Source organism: Myotis myotis, unplaced genomic scaffold (genome assembly GCF_014108235.1).
Source record: "Myotis myotis isolate mMyoMyo1 unplaced genomic scaffold, mMyoMyo1.p scaffold_m19_p_1, whole genome shotgun sequence".
In the NCBI taxonomy this organism is placed as follows: Eukaryota; Metazoa; Chordata; class Mammalia; order Chiroptera; family Vespertilionidae; genus Myotis; species Myotis myotis.
In genome coordinates, this window is record NW_023416313.1 from 47,854,194 (window position 1) to 47,869,851 (window position 15,658).

The 15,658-nt window shown below is 38.2% G+C and overlaps 1 protein-coding gene and 1 long non-coding RNA gene across 2 annotated transcripts in view; one reads left to right on the top strand and one right to left on the bottom strand.

Moving 5' to 3' along the window:
* The window catches only part of EPGN (epithelial mitogen), a 28,807-nt gene extending 23,361 nt beyond the window's left edge, over positions 1-5,446 (top strand). The window contains exon 5 of the mRNA XM_036336334.1: positions 4,695-5,446. The gene's annotated coding sequence lies outside the window, so the exon portion shown is untranslated. The remainder of the gene's footprint in view (positions 1-4,694) is intronic.
* Positions 1-15,658, bottom strand: part of LOC118669866 — a 23,600-nt gene continuing 7,942 nt past the window's right edge. The window contains exons 2-3 of the long non-coding RNA XR_004972162.1: positions 11,193-11,297; positions 1-197 (exon numbers count right to left, since the gene is read on the bottom strand). This is a non-coding gene — a long non-coding RNA (uncharacterized LOC118669866). The remainder of the gene's footprint in view (positions 198-11,192; positions 11,298-15,658) is intronic.

Genomic DNA, 15,658 nt, shown 5'->3' on the forward strand with positions numbered 1-15,658 from the left:
TGGGGGGAGGGGGGAGGGTAACCTTAGTATTGCTTGGATAAAAAGGTGCAATGTTTACCACGAATAAAGCTTATTACACAAAACGTCTGACGAAAGAGCCCACTACAAAGCCACGAGGACTGTAGTTGGCCTCTCCTTAGGTCAAAGAGTTTGCTTCATAATTTTCTCAGTGTGTCTGATGGGTTGCTATTGTTAACCTAAAAATAAAATAAAAAGCCAAAATGAGAGACAACTTGCATTTCTTTAAGATACAAAATAATAGCTATTTTGGAAGCACTGATTCAGATAGAAAACTAAATAATGTTCATATAAGGATATAAAGGTAAGGGGGTATTTATGAGAAATAATACAAGGGAATAATTACATAAATAAAGAAAATTTCTATGGGTATTAATAACTTAAAGAAGCAATTTCTATAGGTTTAGATAAGCTAAAATGACCATGCTAATCTTATGGAATGCCTATAATTTTCAGTCTTGTAGTCATAATGTCTGCTTTTCTGTTACCTTTGCAAACAGTTGTTTGGAACACAGTGCAGCTTTAGGCCCAGTCCAGAGGTTATTTTTCCTAGTTTTAACGTCCCAAAGTTTGAGGAGTAAGATGTGCAAGGTTGTTTCTCTAGGATGGCAGCTCACACTCCATTTTGAAGTGGCTCATTTATATTACTTTTTACAGTATAAATGTTAATATTTATTAAAACAAAACAAAATAAAAATTATCATAGTTTGAATTTTTGTTTTACTTAAATGTCTAATCAAATGAGAATAAATTAAGAAGCAATAAAATAAAAACACTTTAAAAACTTGTTCTATCTGTAGGCTGGTATAGAGGAACATAGGTGCGTAAACATTTTCAAACCTAAAATTGAATGATTGTTTTCTATATGAATATAATGATTGGAAAGTAATAATTTCACAACAATAATAAAAAACTAAAAAGTAAAACTTATTTAAATTAAAAAGTTGTCTTATTTAATAAGTAATATTTTTAGTCTCTTATTTAATAGGTAATATATTTTAGACTCAGTTCTATTTTGAAGAAACTTTAAAACTTTGAATGTAAATGTTTTTATGAATAATACATTTGATTGTGTGTAGTTTCAGCTATTAATTTTGTGGGTTATTTCTACCATTTTCTAGTAATCAGATTACTTGAATTAAAAATTCTAGTAATTTGGCCTGGCCAGTGTAACTTAGTGGTTAAGCATCGATACATGAACCAAGAGTTCACTAGTTCAATTCCTTCTAGGTTGGGGCACATAATTGTATTATTTTATGCTTACATTTTAACCTGGAAAATTATGTAAGTGTCAGAAATTGCTACTGGATGACTAAACTCAGGAGAAAGAAGTGGATATAACCAAAAGGAGAATGATCCCAGAATCATAGCGCAGAAGTTGAAGCTATAAAGTAAAGAAAGGAATAGGGTAGTTGGAAACTGTAACAGAAATACGTGTTAAGTCCTAGATGTCAAGATTTCATGAGCAGATGTTTAGAGCCCTGAGCGAGGAAAGCTCTGCTCTACTTATGAACAGAGATGGAAAATCTCCACCAGGCACCCAAGATCATGGTGCAGATACACTTGAATTTACAAGGTGATTACATCCAGATAAACCCATTGTTACATTTAAAATACAATAAATTGAAAAAAATACAATAAATTGAAAATGCATTTAATACAGCTGACCTTCTGAGTACCATAGCTTAGCTTTGTCTACCTTAAAAGTGCTCAGAACACTTACATGAGCTTGTAGTGGGGTAAAATCACCTAAAAATGACTACACTGTGGGGCATCACTGTTTACCCTCGTGACTGTATGACTGACTCGAACCTGTAGTTCACTGTGACTGCCCAGAATCACAAGGCTGTAATGCTGCATACTGCTAGCCTAGGAAAACATCAAAATTCAAAGTAGTTTCTACTGAATGAATTGCTTTTATACCATAATAAAGTAAAAAAATTTAAAGTCAAATCATCAATTGGGGAGCATCTGTAGATAGAAAAATAACTACCTTGGGCAGGCAGTGAAGAGAAACAGAATCAACTTCAAGAAATCAGAGATTAAAGATACACTGAGTCAGGATACAGGGACCAGAAATCACATCACTCACACGAAATGAGAAACCTAAGCTGAGAAATGGAGTGTAAGACAAGAGAGAATAATTCAGAACCCATGGCTCTTGTTGCACCTGAACAGGGTTAATCATAGAGCCTGATAGAGAGGTCTCCATCGCCAATGGTATGTGATGGCTTTTCATAGAACATATTTCTCTGGAACTAACATGAGTTTCAGAAGGAAAGAATAGGTTTAGAGGAAATATAAAAGAAATAATGACTAAGGACTTTCAAGAATTAAAGTAGGACAAGAATCTTCAAACTGGAGGTGTGTGCTTAGTCTTGAGACATGTGAGTTAAAAACAAGTCTACACCTAAACAAATCACAATGACACTGCAGAACATGAAGGGTTAAAAACTCTAAAAAGTGCTGGACCCAGAAAGGATGCCTTCTGTTGGGTGGTGTCTCAGGGAGGAGCTCAGTCTCTCTCCTTGAGCCTCCAGTCCACTCTGGGCCTCCATCCCTCTGCTGGATCCCAGGTTTTCCACTTCACACTCGGGCTAGACAAAATCCCAGGAAAGTCAGTCCCAGCAGCAACCTTCCTTCTTTCACTTGCTCTAAACTTGCAGTTCAGAGCACTTTCCTGAAGACTGCGAGGGCTGGGAGGAAGAAGGTTCTAAATGTTGCCCCAGGTCAATTTTAACCTCTACTACTCAATATTTATTTCTTTTTATCAACATATATCTCAGATTTCCTTCTTTATCATTGGTACTTGCATGGCATTTTTCCTCCTGGCATCTTTTCTCATTTCCTTGAAGTATATTCATTGGCAGTCCCTTCACCGTTGGTTTAGAGATAATAAACTCTTAATCTTTTACAGAAATGGAAAATTGTAAGTCCTACATTCTTTGATTTGAACTTTGCTAGAAAATACAGTCATAGATTGTAAGCTTTAATTGGATTTGATAAGAAATCTTAAAAAGAATGAGAACACAATTACCAGCAGTCCTTGGAAAGGTAGAGAGGCGGTTTAAAATAGCCTAGGAGTGCGTCCAGCATGTGGATCTGTTTTTCCCTTGGGGTCCTTTGTCAATTCCAGAGGAAAAGTGGAAAGGCTGAGCAGATTTCTTCATGGCTGCAAGGTGTTTTGTGGACATAGATTTAAGTTCAAGTACTACTATGATGGTGTGGGAAACATCATCCCCCTTGCTCTGAGTTGGAACTTAAAAGTCTGCACCTTAAGAGTAAGGGATAGGTCAGAAATAGATCCTTATAAGGACTGCAGTCCTTGAAATTAGGTTAATGAGATCCTAAAATTCCAAAACTGCTTCTCAGGCACCGGAGAGAGGCAAATGTGAATTAAAAGGAAATTAAATTATCCTAAGCCCCAAATTAATTTGAAAATCATTTTCAAATGTTTTGTAAATAAATTTCAAAACAACTCTGCAAATACATAATTAGCACACAATTAAAAATAAAGAGACACACAAGAAAACAAGACTGTACAAATAAAAATTTGCAAAAACTACAGGTAATACAAATAGAGCCAGCCAGGCTCCAGATGTTGGAGCTCTCAGACACAGACTTTACAATAACTTACTATTCCAAGGAGATGAACTACAATTGAAAATGATGGCAGAGAACAACAAAGAAAGAGAAAGGAATATATATGTACATTTTGAAATGGCTTACACATACGTGAACCAGAATTATTTATTGTACATGTATACACACAAAGTTTACGGTAGTGGGTTGCTTCGAAGGAGGAGGAAATGATGGGAATGAGGAGGGGATAGGATGGAACAAGGCATATTGGGAGGTGAGCACACTCAATTATTAGTATTTCCATCCAAGATTAGGGTATATCTTCCAATTGGTTCAAGTCTTTTATCTCTCATAATAGCATTCTAATATTTTGTCCATGGAGATCTTGCTCATTTCTTGTTAAATTTATTTATAGGTATTTACAATCATTCTTGTGTTACTGTAAGTTGGATCTTTTGCCATTTTGTATTCTAACTGGCTGTTGATTCTATACAGCAAGGCCATCAACTTTTTGTATATAAATTTTATTTTTAGCCATCTTCCTAAAATTTATCTTTAATTGTAATAGTTATGTAATTCTCTTGTTTTAAAGATATGAAATCATTTCTTTTGTAATAATACTTCACCTCCTGCAGTTCAAATATTTTTGCCTTTTATTTCTTTCATCTAATGCTGACAATTATACGAGCTAGTAATAATTTGATTCATTATCAACTTTAGTGTAAATACATCTAGTGTTTTCCATCAACATGACTCTTGAGTTGATCTATGTATAATAAAAAAAATTTTATTTCTATTTTAGTTAAAATGTTTTTAAAATCAGGATGGATATTGAATGTTATCAAAATAATTTTTAATATCTAGATATCATGATTTTGTCTTTTATTTATTAATTTGTTGAATCAAATTAATAATTTTCTCATGGTAAATCCTCTTTGCACTGTTAGTATGAATCACATCTGCTTTTGTTATATTGTTTTCTTAATGTGCTGCTGTATTTTATTTACTGGGTTTTTCCCCAAAAAATTATTGTATCAAAATTCATATATAAAATTGGTCTAAAGTTTTATCTATGCTCTCTTTGTTGGATTTAGTGTCAACATCATGCAGATTTAATCCTGTAACATGATGCGGAAAAGCCTGCATTCTAAAGCCAAATGGCCTGGTTCAAACCATAGTTCTGCTACTTGCAACTAACGACCTTCAGCAAATTATTTAACCTTTCCATGAATTGGTTTTTTTGGATGTGAAATGAATGTGAGGCATCTTCTACTTCTGGTTCTTTTTTTCTTTCAAGATGTAGCTCTTCACGTCCTAAATGAAAGGCTGTGGATGTGGTAACAAGTACACTTTTTTTTTGGTAGGATCTAAATTCTAATTTTTGCCCCTGTATTTGTCCTAGTACCAATTAAAATAAGTGTATGTGTGTGTGTGTGTGTTGGGGGGGGAGGGGGCGGTCAGTGGTTGGGTGTTCCCCACAACAAGTAATTCTCAGGATACTAGTTGGTATCTATAATTCAACTCATCTCTGACACTATCTACCCAGAGATAGCATCAGATTTCACAGCTTAAAGGTTCAGTCTTACAAGACTGTCCCCCAACTCAAACAACCCTCAGATGCCAGTAGCCAGTTGTAAACCCAGGTTGTTATCTGTGCTTCTACCCAACTGACTACAAATCAGAGATTCCAAGGTCCCCTCCTCGGATTTGATTAATTTCCTAGAAGTCAGAACTCAGAGAAACATTTTACTTACTAGATCACTGGCTTATTATTAAAGGCTATCCTATCTAATAAAAGAGAAACATGGTAATTAGCCATACGTCCGCTACCCTTCCCATTGACTAATCAGGGTGATATGCAAATTAACTGCCAGCCAAGATGAGGCTGGCAGCCAGGCAGCTTGAAGCTAACATGAGGCTTGCTTGCTTCAGTGATGGAGGGAACCAACGTTCGCCGCCTGCCTTGCTGGCCTCTGAGCTTGCAGTTTGAAACATTGTTACAAATATAGAAGCTAAACAAAACCCCAGAAACCTGCTTTCAGCCAGCCGGGATCTCAGAGCTGGAGTTGATACAGTGTTTTGATTATAGAACCCAAACAAACCAGATACCTGCTTTCAGCAGCAGAGGCCTCAGAGCTGGAGCCAGAGCTAAAGCTGGCCCAGAATTAAAAAAAAAGACAAAAAGGAGCGTTTGGGAGCTTCAGTCACCCGCCAGCCTGAAAACAGCCCTCAGCCCCTCACCCAGACTAGCAAGGCACCCAAGTGGGGACCCCCACCCTGATCCAGGACACCCTTCAGGGCAAACCAGCCAGCCCCCACCTGTGCACCAGGCCTCTATCCTATATAGTAAAAGGGTAATATGCCTCCCAGCACCAGGATCAGCAGAGCCGAGAGGCCTCCCGGCACAAAGATCAGCATGACAGGGGGCAGTGACCAAACCCCCTGATCGCCCTGTGGCTCTGTGTGTGACAGGGTGCAGTGCCCCAACCCCCTGATCAGCCCTGCTCTGTGGGGGATAGAGGGCAGCGCCCCAACTTCCTGATCAGCCCTGCTCTGTGTGTGCCAGGGGGTGGTGCCCCAACTCCCCTATCGGCCCTACTCTGTGAGTGACAGGGGGGAGTTCCTCAACCCCCTGATGGGCCCTGCTCTGTGCGTGACAGGGGGCAGCGTCCCAACCCCCTGATTGGCCCTGCTCTGTGCATGACAGGGTACGGAGCCCCAACCCCCCTGATGGGCCCTGCTCTGTGCATGACAGGGGGCAGAGCCCCAACCCCCTGATTGGCCCTGCTCTGTGCGTGACAGGGGGTGGCGCCGCAACCTCCCCATCGACCCTGCCTTGAGTGTGACAGGGGGCGGTGCCCCAACCCCCCAATCGGCCCTATCCTGAGCGTGACTGAGGGTGGCATCGCAACCTCCCGATCTGCCCTGCTCTGTGGATGACAGGGGGGGCGCCCCAACTCCCCAATCAGCCCTGCTTTGAGCCCGACCAGGGGCTGCACCTAGGGATTGGGCCTGCCCTCCGCCACCCAGGAGCAGGCCTAAGCCAACAGGTCATTATCTCCTGAGGGGTCCCAGATTGCGAGAGGTCACAGGCGGGGCTGAGGGACCCCCCCTCCCCTCCTGAGTGCACAAATTTTTGTGCACCGGGCCTCTAGTCCTATATAATAAATGGCTAATATGCAAATTGACTGAACAGCTGAATGACTGGTTGCTATGATGTGCACTGACCACCAGGGGGCAGACGCTCAATGCAGGACCTGCCCCCTGGTGGTCAGTACGCTCCTATAGGGGGAGCGCCACTCAGCCAGAAGCTGGGCTCATGGCTGGCAAGTCCAGCAGCAGTGGTAGAAGCCTCTCCCGCCTCTGTGGCAGTGCTAAGGATGTCTGACTGACAGCTTAGGCCAACTCCGTGCGGACAGCTGTTAGTCAGACATCCCCCAAGGGCTCCCTGACTATGAGAGGGTGCAGGCCAGGATGAAGGATAACGCCCGCCCGAGTGCACAAATTTTGTGCACTGGGCCTCTAGTATATAGTGTATATACCCTAGGAACAGCTAGATAGAAGGAAGATCTGAATGACAATATATATATTTATAAGTCACAGTATCTCAGTCCCCATTGGAAGTCTGTCAGTAGTTCTGCTAAGCTTCTCATTCCTCATCTACTACTTTCTCCACTGGGAATTCCCCAGAGGAAAAAAGCAGCCATAGCTGGGCTCACACTCTCCCTGCCAGATGAAGATACTTGATTGCTAACTGCTTTGTTAGCTGTCTGATGCCTAGAATTAATGATTTCTTTTGTTTTATTTTGCTCCAGTTTTTCTAAGTTTTCTCAGTAGAAAAGTTAATCCCAAATACCAGTCTCCTTGCTTTTTGTAATTAATGTAATATTTAAACAAAGATTTTCTACTATGGTAGTTATTTTAATTTTGTTTATTTCTATTATTTTACTTGCTTTTTCTAAATTCTGTCCTCAGTGTTTCCTCTGTGTTTTAAGCAATGTTTGTTGTCTTTTTTTGCTATTTAAAAGGTGTTCATTTATATAAAATTTTACTTTTCTTCTATATTTTTTTGAACTTTTGTGTGCCTCTGGGCATTCTGTTGCCTCATCACAGAGCCCTGAGATCTCCTAGGTTATCTAAGAGAACTTTGGTTTTTATTCTAAGCAGTGCAAGTTTGTGTCAAGTGTTGTCATGGTTTTTATCTGCTCAGTCAAAATGTAGTAGGTACTTAGATAGGACAGGTGCAGAGGGTCATCAGGGCGGAGATCCTCAGGTGCCTAGCAATGGGCAAACTGTAAGTCCCTGTATGATCCCTCCCTTAAGCATTAACCCCTAGATGATGACCTCTAGGCTTCTTCTTTGTGTTAGCTCCAGGCCACGGCCAGCTGAACCACAAGGGGCACATCTGGAAAGCTGATGAATGTTCCATTGGGATTCATCCCAAAGGTCCCCACATAAAAGTCTTTAACCTTTGGATCTCTCTCTATGGAGCCTTTTCCCACCCCCTCCCCCAGGCAGGTTTTCCTTGCCTCTCTTTCTCCTAAGCTCCAAAAGCCCTTCCTTGGCCTTGGTAACTTGTTTCCTGAGTCCATTTCTTCCAGGCTCACTTCTTCTACCTCTGTGACTTTCTAGATAAACTTTCTCTTATAGTTTGAGTCTTTGCTCTGAATTCTTTGTTAGTCTGAACTCAGCATGGAGGTTGCTGAACCAAGGTCTGGCCTAATCTGCCATTTTTTTCTTTTGTCCTTCTTTCCAGTCATAACTTTTAAGTTTGTTTTCATTAACAATGTACTCAATTATACAGTAAAAGAAATATGTATAATGTAAATATGACTTTCATGGCATTGTATTTAATATTCAGTAAAGGGAGCAAAAAAGCTTGGTGGTCAAAGACAAGTCTCTGATTCTTTACTACTAGGTTCAAATCCTGGGTCCTTGTGCTTTAGGTTTTGTTGTTGTTGTTGTTTTTCCTTTCTTGTCTATAAAATAATAATATGTAAAAATAATAATAGTCACACCTTTGTCCCAAGAGTTTGTAAGAATAAAATATGTATTAGTTTGCTAGAGCTGACATTACAAAATACAACAGATTGGATAGTTTAAGCAACAAATTTATTTTCTCATAGTTCTAGAATCTGGAGTGTCGAAGATCAGGGTGTTAGAAAATGGTTTCTTCTGGGGCCTTTATCTGGGCTTACCTTCCTGCCATTTATTTACATGTTCTTGGCTTATATACACGCATTTATCTGACATCTCCATGTTTCCAAATTTCCTCTTCTTATAAAGACTCCAGTTAGATTAAATTATGAACCAACCTAATGGTCTATTTTAACTTAATCACATGTTTAAAGATGCTGTCTCTTAATTCAGTCACATTCTGAGGTACTAAGGGTTAGGACTTCAACATAGGAATTTTGGAGGGACAAAATTAAGCCCATAAAGGAAATCATTATCTATCCTGTTTTAAATGATATTGTTTTTATCTTGATAGTGCAAAATTATTCTCACTCAAACTAGTCAAATTGACACAATTTGTTTAACCAGGTAAACAGATGGTAAAAAGTGGTTTAAAAGGTGAAAAAAATAGTAGTTCTGTAAATATAAATAATTGTTTGGAAAATTTGTTATTTCTAATACCAACAATAAAGTCACGTTGTCTGTGACTAATATTTAAATGAATAAATAATGTTAGGAGTATTTGCAGCAAATATTAATTGAGCTGCAGTTTTACAGATAACTACAGAATTATAGATTACTAAATCTTTCAGGTTGCCTACAATGTTATTATTGTTTATGGTGATTATCATAACTTTAAATCTATCAAATGTGTGCTTTCAAGAGCCCTCTACTCTAAGTTGTATTTATTTGTATTTAATAACGTAGCTTCCTTGTGTTGACTTTAAATGGTTGTTGTGTTGAATGAGATATTAATTGATGTTATTTATATAAGCTTTTAGTAGTTGGCACATTGTAAATGTATCATAATTTTTAGCTTTTTTAAAAAAATTAGGGTATGGGACAAGCATTGTCCTGGTCCTTATAGTGCTTATTACAAAAATAAATAATGAATATGTAATTATAAGAACTGTCAGGTGCTGAGGACAAATTTTGAGGCACACTCTCAAGAGAAAAGATTTGTCTTGCAAGCAAGTCTAACAGTATTGGTAATTTAAATTGATACATAAATAAAATTACAAATTACTCTAAGTTACAACCTTTAGGAATAATGATAAACAGTCAAGCTTAAAATATTAGACACTTGAATATCATGGGTTTATTGTGTTGCACTTGCCTTTCATCTGATCTTCGTTATTTTAAAAACAATAAAAACCTTGTATGGTTTATAGTTTCTAAGTTTCTAAATTTCATTTGGCTAAAGTTTACTGAACTCTTGCGATGAACCAGACATAATTCTAAATACTCCCTGCTTATCTAACCACAACATTCTTAAGAGATAGCAATACTTTTATTTTCATTTTATAAGTGGGGGGAAAACAGAGCACAGAAACATAAATAACTTGCCCAAAGTCACACAGTCAGTAGATGGGATAGTCAGAACTTGAAACCAGGCAATCTGGCTCCATACTTTTAACCCTGCACCTTCTTCAGCGCGTTCACACATCATCCTATTCAATGCCCAACCCATCCATTCGCCTAACGAACATTAATAAAGCACAGATTATGTTCCAGGTATTGAGCCAGGTGGTGGATGATAAGAAAAAAGTGCGAGACATGGGACTTGGTTCACCATCCAGATAAGGAGAGAAACTTAGAAAGTGTTGCTTGGCCTTTCCAGTGTGGCCTGGGGAAATGCGATCCTCCCCATGTCCTTCCCTGAGCTACAAAAGAGGAGGGTCTTTGGGAAATTCTATACACCAGAGTTCTCCAGATTGTTCAGTAGGATCCCAGGTGCAGCAAACCTTCCTGGCTGAGGATCTGTACTTCACTTGAAAAATACCTTGATTGTTTTATTTTTCTCAGGCTTAAAACCGAGAAGAAAATCCCCCCCCCCCCCCCGCCTCAAAAGCAGTGTATTAGAAATATGAAAAGGGGGAAGCGGGGGAGGAAAAGTTCCCCTTCCCCACACCCTCCAAGCCCAGACCTAAATGTTTTCTCACCAAAGCCCGAGTTACTATCAAGTGAAGTCTCTGCATCTGTATGAATCTAATTTAAGGTCCAGCCTAAACCGAGGCGATGTGACTTTCTTGCAGGAGACATCCTCAAACCGGGGCTCTGGGACCGTTTTAAACCCAGAGGCTTATTCTAAGGTACCCGAGGCTGTGTAGTCAAAAGTGTAAGTTAAACTGGGGTCAAGTGAAGCTAAGACACAAGGGCGGGGGCAGAGTGCTGGGCCTGACGGGTGAGATGGGCCCCCAAATGGAAGGAGTAATCACGAAGAGAATGATTGGCCGTAAGAGGACTGAGGAGAGGAGAGCAGGAGGAATGAGGCTCAGGGCCAGGCACGGCCAGTGAGGGAACCTGTGCTTGGGCAGCAGTGAGGAGCGTAATTGCAGGGACCATGCGGAAACAGAATGGTCTTTGGGAAGCAAAGGGAACATCAGGAAAGACTAGGGATTTGAATGGAAACAAACCTAATTTCAAATTCCAGTTCCATCACGGCTTGAACTTGGATGTGTTATTTAACACTCAGGTCCTCATCAGTGAATAGGCGATGTTCACATCGACTCAGTGGATTGCTGTGAGGATTAAAAGAAGGAAGACATGTAATGCACTTAGCCTAATGTTTCACACATCGTCAATATTCAATAAATACAAGTTGTCTTGTTCTTCTGCTTTTTAATCATCTTCCCCTCACCCACCTACATCCCAATCTTGATTCTTTTTTATTCTTATTTTTTTTTTGTATTTTTATTTCTTTTTAGAGAGAGATAGAGGAAGGGAGAGAGAAATAATCATTGATCGGCTGCATGCCCCGTACTGGGGATCAAGGTCTGACCCAGAATCAAACCATGACCTCCTGATTCTTGGATTGATGCTCAATGGCTGAGCCACATCCGCCCAGTCCAATCTTGATTCTTCTTTATAAATTGGCTTTACTGTTCCTTTCCCAAACAGATGTGATTTTAGGAAATCCTAACAACAATTTAAAATTCTTTCTAATTAGCTTAAAGCTGTGAATTATCACCTTTGTGCTTAAAATATTACATATTTCTCTGGGGAAAATGTGTTGCCATCCCTGACAAACAGATAAAGACTAAAAAATATTTGAATTCTCCCTGTCACTGAAATAAAATGTTTATCTGAAAGATCATAAAGAGTAAAGCAATAAATAAATGATTTAAAGAATAAATATAGAGCCACTTATCAGAAACAAAAACAGTGACCACTCAAAATTAAGCATAGAATTTTAAGCGAAGGGTTAAATTCCATGCAAATTATATAAAAAATTAACACAATTTTATAATATAAACTTGAAAATGCTAATGCCAGATTTAAAGGATGTAAGGAAAACTGCATTAGAAGAAAATCCTAAGAACCTAGATAAACACTTTAGAGTTATTTTGCAACTTTGTTCTTGGAGTATTGCTTGAAATAAACAGCACCTCATATAAGAAATATTTCATTTTAGTGATTTTAGAAGTAGTGATTTTGTCATAAGATTTGTCCTATAAGATAAGGAAATTATAATGTACAGAGGTAACTGCCAAACTTTTAAACCAATAATAGGTTTCTTTAAATGAAATTTTATATGGGAGACTTGTATACATACAACACAAAATAGCAAAAGTGGGAGTGAGAACCTAGAATCCACCTGCTCCAGGAACACATATTGTCTCTCCCCTCTAACCTTACAGACACTCTGGGTCCCCCACGCCTCAGAGCTCCTCAGGTTACTACTGCTCTGAAGCATCATTGATCTATTTGTTTGTTGTTGTTGTTGTAGTTGTTTTCTAAATTGCATGTTGTATCTGTGGTGGTTAAAAAATATAACAATGCTTTTTTCTCCTACCTTCTAAGTTCTTCTAGGCTGGACTAATAATCAAATTAACAAAGATAGATTAACAGGAGAAAAATCAAAATTTTAATAAATGCACATTCACATAAGCATGAAAATTCCAAAGACAATGAAGCAACATTACGTATATAAGACATTTTTAGACAAAGGAGAAGGTTGACAGAAATGAGAGATTAGATTTCAGAAGTGAGAATGAGAGATTTACAAGAAGTTGAGGAGGAGAGGAATATACAGGAAAATCCTTGCCAGACACCGTGAGACACAGTGGGTATCTAGCTAACAGGCACCTTCCTGAAGCGCTCTTGTCTTTCACACTTAATTCAAGCTAGGCCAAGGTGAACATCCTAAGATTCTTTTCCTGAATCTCTTGGGCAGTAAAATGGGGAAGGGTCGCCCAGTCCTCATGGCTCAGTGGTTGAACATCGACCTGTGCACCAGAAGGTCATGGTTTGATTCCCAGTCCGGGCACATGCCTGCAGGGTCATGGGCTTGATTCCCAGTGTGAAGCATGTAGGAGGCAGCCCATCAGTGATTCTCTCTCATCATTCATATTTCTATCTCTTTCTCTCTGAAATCAATAAAATATACTTTAAAAAAACAACAGGGGGGAGGGTCAAAGCTTCCTTCTTAATCTTTGTTTATTAATAAAGAGCTTAAAAATCAATATTCCAAAAGACAACTTCACGGTGGCAAATCTTTGGTTTCCTTCATAATTAATTAGTGTGTCATTCAGTAAATTTTAATCAATCTCAGTTATTATTTTATCTTGCATATGAAATAAAGTACATCACAGTGCATTTCAATAAGATAAAGTATTGCTTTTGAAATATTTATCAGGTATATATGAGTATATATGCCTGGGTACACTGTGTCATTATGTAAAGTGATTTTAAGCTCTAGTCAAGAAAACTCTGAATGCTCCCCCACCCCACGCCCCACCTCTCCACACACTACTTCATGAGAAAACCTCATGAAAATAACACTAACACTTTGGTAAAATAATTTGAAATTATAAACTTCCAACTCTATTAAAATGGAGTTCTACTCAGAATAAAATGAAGAACTTCAAAGAAAGAATTTTTTGCTAGCAATGAAGAAAGTAGCTGGATCTTTTTAAATTTTTATTTTAGAATTTATTAGTTATGAATTCCATGTTATTTTTTTCCTATCAAAAATGTTTTAGTTTTAAGCTTAAGATTGTTGAATAATGTGTGCTGCCTTATACTATCTATCATAGTCACTAAGTCTTTCATAAATCAGGGATGCATATATAAAAGTATTACAAATGCCTCAAATGTACAAAGGGGTAATAGTAATGACTAGATTGAATCATTACATTGGATGATGTTGTTTCTCTTAATGCATTATAGATATGTTTATCTTTTAAGTCTGAGTATCATGCTTGTGTTAATTTTCATATTAATGATCATCCAAATGTGATCAGCTCTTTTTCATGTGGTGCATAAGGGTCTTCTGTTGGTTGAGCTCCTAATCACTAGGTTCCCAATAGAATAAGTCCCTTGGCCTTAAGCTGCACAGTGTTTTCTCAGAATGATTCATCTCATCTCTGACCAGGTCTCAGGATGATTCAAGATATTATGGATTCTTCAACAAACAGCATATGATAAAGATTGCTTAAAGAATTTCTTCTGCGCAACAGGCGTTTAGTTGTCCACACCAAGCCCATCTCATGACATAGTGACTTTTAAGTGGTACTGATCAACGCAGAGTATTGTTAAGTAGCCTGCTTAATGGGCAAGACTTCTTTACCACTGGCTCTGAATTTGGTCTGTAGGTGTCTCACAAAACCGGTCCAGGAGCTAGTTGAACTAATATGCATATCATTAATGTAATAGGAATTACAGTTGCAATAATTATTAACATTTTAATGTCTGATCACTACCATATATGGGACAACTGAGTCCCAATGCAATTTCCTTCTCTTCCTATAATTTATAATATGAATTTACCTTTTGTAATCCACAAATTCATTCAACAACAATATATTTAGTGCCTACTATATGTAAGACACTACACTAGAAACACCATGGCATCAAAACACAAGGAAGACATCACTTTGGCTTCAAGAATATTGGAATATGGTATTGAGATGACAACTTTTAAACTAGCAATAACAATAGTCAATTCCTATTGTATAACTTATGTGCCAGGCAAGTTTCTAAAATTTTTAACTTCATGTTTTAGAACATTGCTTGGCACATAAGTCACTCAATAAGCATAGTTGTTGATCCTTCCTCCTAGAGCTTATCTTTCAGTGAGAAAAGCAAAGAAGCAAATGTATGAACAACTGATAAGTTTCATGATAGAGAAAGTTCAGGATTTATGCACTCAGCAGAGTGCCTAAAGGGGTCTAGGAAAATCAGGAAAAACTATCAGAGGAAGGAATATTAAAATTGAGACTCACTTGAGTGTTAGCCAGAACAAGAAATAAGCAAAAATATATAAATAGTGTCTGATGTGTATATATCACAGCCCCCCACCACTCCATACACATATGCAAATAGTGAAATAGGGACAGCTGGGAAAGGAATAAAAGGAAAGACTAATGCATTTAAATAAGGAGAGATGATAAGGGTAGAATCTTAGTATCTCAGAAAATCACTTTGTCCCCAACTCCTCTACTATAATGGATAAGGATACCTTCTTAGAGCTACGTACGTAGTATTGAAGAAAATTATTTTTTGAATATTTCCCTCCAAATTAAATAATAAGAAAATAAGACATGCATGTTATAGTAAAGCCCACCACAAGCAGCTTCTCTATCTGGTTCATTTGAATATAGTACGGGTTAAACAAAGGCCTACATGGAAGAATGACTCATCTCTATTACGTGAGTTTTACACTTAGTCTTGACAATTTATGAGAGGCCTGTGCTATAAACATCCCCTTGCTGAGGACCACAGCTGACTCATCTTCTTTTATCATAATATTTGGTATTAGAAGAAATACAGACTATTCATGTCTGTAATTTGACTTCCATCTTTTCCATTCTACTGAACTTTCTCCTGGAAGGTTACCAGTGACGTCACTATTGGCAAATCTCTGCCATCATTCCTCTTG